The sequence below is a fragment of the Schistocerca americana genome, chromosome 1 (assembly GCF_021461395.2).
Source record: "Schistocerca americana isolate TAMUIC-IGC-003095 chromosome 1, iqSchAmer2.1, whole genome shotgun sequence".
Lineage (NCBI taxonomy): Eukaryota > Metazoa > Arthropoda > Insecta > Orthoptera > Acrididae > Schistocerca > Schistocerca americana.
This window is the reverse complement of record NC_060119.1, coordinates 996,717,127-996,726,124: the sequence shown is the minus strand read 5'-3', so window position 1 is coordinate 996,726,124 and position 8,998 is coordinate 996,717,127. Positions and strand designations below refer to the sequence as shown.

The window sequence follows — 8,998 nt, the reverse complement described above, 5'->3', positions numbered from 1 at the left end:
ACTGAAGAAACTGCAAAAAGGCGGGAATTTAAGGAGATGGGACTTGGATAAACTGAAAGAACCAGAGGTTGTAGAGAGTTTCAGGGATAGCATAAGGGAAAAATTGACAGGAATGGGGGAAAGACATACAGTAGAAGAAGAATGGGTAGCTCTGAGGGATGAAGTAGTGAAGGCAGCAGAGGATCAAGTAGGTAAAAAGACGAGGGCTAATAGAAATCCTTGGGTAACAGAAGAAATATTGAATTTAATTGATGAAAGGAGAAAATATAAAAATGCAGTAAATGAAGCAGGCAAAAAGGAATACAAACGTCTCAAAAATGAGATTGACAGGAAGTGCAAAATGGCTAAGCGGGGATGGCTAGAGTACAAATGTAAGGATGTAGAGGCTTTTCTCACTAGGGTAAGATAGATACTGCCTACAGGAAAATTAAAGAGGCCTTTGGAGAGAAGAGAACCACTTGTATGAATATCAAGAGCTCAGATGGCAACCCAGTTCTAAGCAAAGAAAGGAAGGCAGAAAGGTGGAAGGAGTATATAGAGGGTTTATACAAGGGCGATGTACTTGAGGACAATATTATGGAAATGGAAGAGGATGTAGATGAAGATGAAATGGGAGATATGATACTGCGTGAAGAGTTTGACAGAGCACTAAAAGACCAGAGTCGAAACAAGGCCCCGGGAGTAGACAACATTCCATTAGAACTTCTGATGGCCTTGGGAGAGCCAGTCATGACAAAACTCTACCATCTGGTGAGCAAGATATATGAGTCAGGCGAAATACCCTCAGACTTCAAGAAGAATATAATAATTCCAATCCCAAAGAAAGCAGGTGTTGACAGATGTGAAAATTACAGAACTATCAGTTTAATAAGTCACGGCTGCAAAATACTAACGCGAATTCTTTACAGACGAATGGAAAAACTGGTAGAAGCCGACCTCGGCGAAGATCAGTTTGGATTCCGCAGAAATGTTGGAACACGTGAGGCAATACTAACCTTACGACTTATCTTAGAAGAAAGATTAAGAAAAGGCAAACCTACGATTCTAGCATTTGTAGACTTAGAGAAAGCTTTTGACAACGGTAACTGGAATACTCTCTTTCAAATTCTGAAGGTGGCAGGGGTAAAATACAGGGAGCGAAAGGCTATTTACAATTTGTACAGAAACCAGATGGCAGTTATAAGAGTCGAGGGGCATGAAAGGGAAGCAGTGGTTGGGAAGGGAGTAAGACAGGGTTGTAGCCTCTCCCCGATGTTGTTCAATCTGTATATTGAGCAAGCAGTAAAGGAAACAAAAGAAAAATTCGGAGTAGGTATTAAAATTCATGGAGAAGAAATAAAAACTTTGAGGTTCGCCGATGACATTGTAATTCTGTCAGAGACAGCAAAGGACTTGGAAGAGGAGTTGAACGGAATGGACAGTGTCTTGAAAGGAGGATATAAGATGAACATCAACAAAAGCAAAACGAAGATAATGGAATGTAGTCGAATTAAGTCGGGTGATGCTGAGGGAATTAGATTAGGAAATGAGGCACTTAAAGTAGTGAAGGAGTTTTGCTATTTGGGGAGCAAAATAACTGATGATGGTCGAAGTAGAGAGGATATAAAATGTAGGCTGGCAATGGCAAGGAAAGCGTTTCTGAAGAAGAGAAATTTGTTAACATCCAGTATTGATTTGAGTGTCAGGAAGTCGTTTCTGAAAGTATTCGTATGGAGTGTAGCCGTGTATGGAAGTGAAACATGGACGATAAATAGTTTGGACAAGAAGAGAATAGAAGCTTTCGAAATGTGGTGCTACAGAAGAATGCTGAAGATTAGATGGGTAGATCACATAACTAATGAGGAAGTATTGAATAGGATTGGGGAGAAGTGAAGTTAGTGGCACAACTTGACCAGAAGAAATGATCGGTTGGTAGGACATGTTCTGAGGCATCAAGGGATCACCAGTTTAGTATTGGAGGGCAGCGTGGAGGGTAAAAATCGTAGAGGGAGACCAAGAGATGAATACACTAAGCAGATTCAGAAGGATGTAGGTTGCAGTAGGTACTGGGAGATGAAAAAGCTTGCACAGGATAGAGTAGCATGGAGAGCTGCATCAAACCAGTCTCAGGACTGAAGACCACAACAACAACAACAAGAGAAAAAAGCGATTTACATACTGCACATTAATTGTTTTATATTATTTATGAACGCAGAACGGTTTAGCTTTTGAACAAGGAATCTTCAGCGGGTGTCTTGGACATTATTGCTTTGGTCGTCACATTCTTTTTTTGTTAGTTCTTTATAATAAAATGGAAAGGTACTTAAAATAAAGCCTCTAATTCATAATTTCAAAACCATGCAGTTTCCTTGATAAAAAAAAAATCGGTTGAAAGCCTATACTTTTCGTATAGTCACTGTGGTTTTGTAACATACCGTTTCAGCTGCCATTTTCAGTTTCTGTAGTGTCGTTTGTTTTTGTAAGTGTTGCCAACATGAGGGACAGCTGAATGGTTTTTAGATAATGAATTGGGCGCTTTACTCTAATTCTCCACTTTATTAGGAAATATTTCTGTGAACTGTTATTAAAGCAGTAACCAATATGTGACAACGAAATAATCATGTAATACTTTAGGATAAGCACAGAACCTGCCTTGTTTAAGCCACACTGAGTGGCCGCGCGGTCGAGGCGCCATGTCACTGACTGCGCGGCTCCTCCCGCCGGAGGTTCGAGTCCTCTCTCGGCATGGGTGTGTGTGTTGTTCTTAGCCTTGGGAGAGCCAGTCCTGACAAAACTCTACCATCTGGTGAGCAAAATGTATGAGATAGGTGAAATACCCTCAGACTTCAAGAAGATTATAATAACTCCAATCCCAAAGAAAGCAGGTGTTGACAGATGTGAAAATTACCGAACTATCAGTTTAAGAAGTCACGGCTGCAAAGTACTAGCGCGAATTCTTTACAGATGAATGGAAAAGCTTGTGGAGACCGACCTCGGGGAAGATCTGTTTGGATTCCGTAGAAATGTTGCAACACGTGAGGCAATACTGACCCTACGACTTAACTTAGAAGGTAGATTAGAAAAAGGCAAACCTACGTTTCCACACTACTGGCCATTAAAAGGAGGAAATGCAGATGATAAAAGGGTATTCATTGGACAAATATATTATGCTAGAACTGACATGTGATTACATTTTCACGCAATTTCGGTGCACAGATTCTGAGTAATCAGTACCCAGAACAACCACCTCTGGCCGTAATAACGGCCTTGATACGCCTGGACATTGAGTCAAACAGAGCTTGGATGGCATGTACAGGTACAGCTGCCCATGCAGCTTCAACACGATACCACAGTTCATCAAGAGTAGTGACTGGCGTATTGTGACGAGCCAGTTGCTCGGCCACCATTGACCAGACTTTTCAGTTGGTGAGAGATCTGGAGAATGTGCTGGCCAGGGCAGCCGTCGAACATTTTATGTATCCAGAAAGGCCCGTACAAGACCTGAAACACGCGGACGTGCATTATTCTGCTGAAATGTAGGGTTTCGCATGGATCGAATAAAGGGTAGAGCCACGGGTCGTAACACATCTGAAGTATAACGTCCACTGTTCAAAGTGCCGTCAATGCGAACAAGAGGTGACCGAGACGTGTAACCAATAGCACCCCATACCATCACGCCGGGTGATACGCCAGTATGGCGATGACGAATACACCCTTCCAATGTGCGTTCACCGCGATGTCGCCAAACACGGATGCGACCATTATGATGCTTTAAACAGAACCTGGATTCATCCGAAAAATGACGTTTTGTCATTCGTGAACCCAGGTTCGTCGTTGAATACACCACCGCAGGCGCTCCTGCATGTGGTGCAGTGACAAGGGTAGCCGCAGCCATGGTCTGCTAGCTGATAGTCCATGCTGCTGCAAACGTAGTCGAACTGTTCGTGCAGATGGTTGTTCTCCTGCAAACGTCCTCATCTGTTGACTCAGGGATCGAGACGTGGCTGCACGATCCGTTACAGCCATTCGGATAAGATGCCTGTCATCTCGACTGCTAGTGATACGAGGCCGTTGGGATCCAGCACGGCGTTCCGTATTACCCTCCTGAACCCACCGATTCCACATTCTGCAAACAGTCATTGGATCTCGAGCAACGCGAGCAGCAATGTCGCGATACGATAAATCGCAATCGCGATAGGCTACACTCCGACCTTTATCAAATTCGGAAACGTGATGGTACGCATTTCTCCTCTTTACACGAGGCATCACAACAACGTTTCACCAGGCAACGCCTGTCAACTGCTGTTTGTGTATGAAAAATCGGTTGGAAACTTTCCTCGTGTAAACACGTTGTAGGTGTCGTCAACGGCGCCAACCTTGTGTGAATGCTCTGAAAAGTTAATCATTTGCATATCACAGCATCTTCTTCCTGTCGGTTAAATTTCCCGTCTGTAGCACGTCATCTTCGTGGTGTAACAATTTTAATGGCCAGTAGTGTAGCATTTGTAGATTTAGAGAAAGCTTTTGACAATGTTGACTGGAATACTTTCTTTCAAATTCTGAAGGTGGCAGGGGTAAAATACAGGGAGCGAAAGGCTATTTACAATTTGTACAGAAACCAGATGGCAGTTATAAGAGTAGAGGAGCACGAAAGGGAAGCAGTGGTTGCGAAGGGAGTGAGACACGGTTGTAGCCTCTCCCCGATGTTATTCAATCTGTATATTGACCAAGCAGTAAAGGAAACAAAAGAAAAATTCGGAGTAGGTATTAAAATCCATGGAGAAGAAATAAAAACTTTAAGGTTTGCCGATGACATTGTAATTCTGTCAGAGATAGCAAAGGACTTGGAAGAGCAGTTGAACGGAATGGACAGTGTCTTGAAAGGAGGATATAAGATGAACATCAACAAAAGCAAAGCGAGGATAATAGAATGTAGTCGAATTAAGTCGGGTGATGCTGAGGGAATTAGATTAGGAAATGAGACACTTAAAGTAGTGAAGGAGTTTTGCTATTTGGGGAGCAAATGAACTGATGATGGTCGAAGTAGGGAGGAAATAAAATGCGGACTGGAAATGGCAAGGAAAGCATTTCTGAGGAAGAGAAATTTGTTAACATCGAGTATTGATTTAAGTGTCAGGAAGTCGTTTCTCAAAGTATTTGTATTGAGTGTAGCCATGTATGGAAGTGAAACATGGACAATAAATAGTTTGGACAAGAAGAGAATAGAAGCTTTCGAAATGTGGTGCTACAGAAGAATGCTGAAGATTAGATGGGTAGATCACATAACTAATGAGGAAGTATTGAATAGGATTGGGGAGAAGTGAAGTTTGTGGCACAACTTGACCAGAAGAAATGATCGGTTGGTAGGACATGTTCTGAGGCATCAAGGGATCACCAATTTAGTATTGGAGGGCAGCGTGGAGGGTAAAAGTCGTAGAGGGAGACCAAGAGATGAATACACTAAGTAGATTCAGAAGAATGTATGTTGCAGTAGGTACTGGGAGATGAAGCAGCTAGCACGGGATAGAGTAGCATGGAGAGCTGCATCAAACCAGTCTCAGGACTGAAGACGACAATAACAACAACAACAACAACGACAACAACTACGAAATAGATCTTATAAAATAACTAGAAGCTATTATTTTTCATATTGTCAACATTTCCAATCTTTGTTAAATCTTTTGGTTTATGAATTACATGCAAATAATTATTTCCATAAAACATCATATAAATTAATTCTGAAAAACTGTTTCAGTAGAGATAGTCATATTGATACCAGTTTGGACTACATCCAGTTGTAGAATGTACTAGAATATGGGTTCGTAATAGAGTGGGTTTAGCAACTTCAGAGTGGTTTGGTAACTATTGAGGTTGGTATATGTTGCTGCGTGTTGAACTACATTCTTGGCCGGCTGAAGAAAATTTCAGAATGCATATTCCAGAAGTGTTATTGAAAATGTTTGTCAAGAACAGACAAGTAAAAGAAGAAAATAGTTAAAAGCAACCTTCTATTCTAGCAGCTTATCGTTGAAATAACCGTTGACGAAATATTTTTATGGGTTACGTAGGAATAAAGAAGCCAGCCCAGACAATGAGACCTACTTTACAAGATAACTCCTATTTACCAGAAAATATAACTTTTCTGCTTTTACGAAATAGCATAAACGTTGTTTATACTACGATATATTAAGAAGAACATTGTAATTTTTCTTCGCTATATATGAATAATAAGTAAGGTAGGGCTTTATATGTGGTATCATAGAGTCATACCACACTCACCGGCGTCTCACAGTTAGCAGCGGATACACACTTTCCGACACACGCCGGTAACAGTCACACGGATACCTGGCGGATCCAATGAAGCGCGCCTGCTGCGTCACGCTTTCATCGACTACGACTACGAGCACCTTTCGCGGCCGCGATATAGGATGACCAGCGGCAGCTGACAGTCTTAAATTCCTGGGATTACAACTTGATAATAAATTCAGTTGCGAGGAGCACACCACAGAACTGCAGAAACGCCTTAACAAATCTGTATTTGCAATTCGAGTGTTAGCAGACATAGGCGACAAAAAATGAAAAAGCTTGCATACTTTGCCTACTTTCATTCCATAATGTCATTGGGTATAATATTTTGGGGTAACTCTTCAAGTCAAACGAAAGTTTTCAGAGTCCAAAAGCGTGTAATACGTATTATTTGTGGAGTAAATTCACGGAGGTCATGTAGAAACCTCTTCAAACAACTGGGTGTATTAACCACTGTCTCTCAGTATATTTACTCCTTAATGAAATTTGTCCTAAATAATATATCTCTTTTTTCCAACAAACAGCTCAGTCCATACATACAATACCAGGAACAAAAATGATCTGCACAAGGACTTAAAAGCACTTACTTTAGTTCAAAAAGGGGTCCACTACTCAGGAACACCCATCTTCAATAATTTGCCAGCAAACATAAAAAATTTAGTTACAAATAAATATCAGTTTAAAAAGATCCTGAAAGACTTACTAGTGGCCAACTCCCTCTACTCCATTGACGAATTTTTTAATAGAAACTAATGATGTATTGTATATATTCATACTATTGGTACTGTTATTTCAGCAAAAAAAAAAAAAAAAAAAAAAGGTTGACATGTTCCACATCCACGAGGATCTCCTCAGCATGGATCTATCGAACGAACAACTAATCTAATCTAAACTAGCTACACGGCCAGTCTCAATAGTAGTTCTCGACAGTCTTCAGTCTTAGCCAGCCTTCGACAGTTCGCTCGCCCATTAAAAGCGGGAGCCTCACATTGCACGATGCTCTCGGGTTGGCTTCTTGTAATAGGTGGATTTGTTGCTGTTTGTTCTTTAGCTAAGTTTCTTCGCAACGGTTGATGAAAGTGGCAAGTTAAGTATAACTTTTGTTTACTTTACTTATGGATTTGCTAATCTTTTCTGCTCCTACACTGCTTGCCTACGATAACAACTGCTGCATCATTCTCTAGCCCATCTCTGCTTACCATTGCGCATGAAGTACTGTAATTTATATTTTTAAAAAGGTCACCACAAGACATGTTGAGTGTACTTATTTACCTAGTTTCAACATCGCTGTTTCAAGATCTCACGTACATTCTAAATATATGCAGATTATGATTGTATAGCAATGTGTACACAAGCCACGTACAGTAACTCCATATTTCACATTGCAACTCAGGCAGTGGGCTTGGCTGACAGGCACCTGGGGTTGATTGCGCTGCTGCTTTTACCACGAGGCCGATCCTCTTCTTACAGCACGGCACATCCCCCGGGGTAGCAACGGAGATTTTGGCGGCGCCGGTATTCTCGGCGGCAAGTCTGACAAGAGCACTGTCGGCCAAACGGCTCGGCCCGCCGGAGGAAGTCGCCGAGGAAGTAGCGAGGCGGGGAGTCACCGCTGGCCGCATTGTGCTCTGTAATTAACCTGCGGCCGTTAATTAGCGCCATGACGGCGGCCGCGATACAATCTGGCCCCCTCCGCCTCCGCCTCCGCCTCCGGGAGCCGCCCCCGTAATTCGTGGCGCCCGTCTGCCTGTCAGCCGCCCAGGCCTCAGCCCGCCGCCGCCTCCGGCTGCTCTTCGGCTGCAGAGGGCGCCGACCTCACTCCGGCTTTCCATCCTCAGCTGGCGTCCTCAGTCACGGAGTCTCACCGCTCGCCCTTCCACAACGTTCTAGGTTTAGTCGAAGTAGTTGTTATTTTTGGACAGTAAACTCATTCCTGCTTTATCAGATAAAATGGTCAGCAGTAGGTGCCACTACTGAGTGCTATTTTTAAGAGACCAATTAATCCGAAATTTCAGTCATAAGCTTGCTAAGACAAGTTTGTATATCCTTTGCTGTCAATGTTTTGTATCAGATTGGTGGCCTATTATCTTGATTAAATTTTACGACACCATCTTCCAATTTTTCATAATTAATGAATGCACTTTTGTTGATATATCTAACTAAACACTCCGTCTTCAGGCCACAAGTGGCCCATCGGTACCATCCGACCGCCGTGTCATCCTCAGATGAGGATGTGGATACGAGGGGCGTGTGGTCAGCACACCACTCTCCCGGTCGTTACGATGGTTTTCTGTGACCGGAGCCGCTACTATTCGGTCGAGTAGCTCCTCAATTGGCATCACGAGTCTGAGTGCACCACAGGAAACGACAACAGCGCATGGCGGCCTAGATGGTCACCCATCCAAGTGCCAGCCACATTCGACAGCGCTTAACTTCGGTGATCTGACGGGAACCGGTGTATCCACTGCGGTAAAGCCGTTCCCCAGATATACGTAAATAAAGTTATTGAAAAAACCGTCTTATGAGGCGTTTTATGCTATATTTCACAAACATTTAATTTTCTGGCAGAATTTTGTAAATAAATGAAAAAAGCTATACAACATAGATTATTTTTGTGATTCTATATCCATATGTGCTGAGTCTTACTCCTGGCATGAAGGGAAAATTTCGTGAGTCTGCCTTCATTAGTTTTTGAGAAAACGGTTCATTTATA

At 42.4% G+C, this 8,998-nt stretch overlaps 1 pseudogene; it reads right to left on the bottom strand.

Moving 5' to 3' along the window:
• Nucleotides 1-8,650: 8,650 nt before the first annotated feature.
• Nucleotides 8,651-8,768, bottom strand: LOC124556645 (annotated as a pseudogene).
• Between the last annotated feature and the right edge of the window lie 230 nt (nt 8,769-8,998).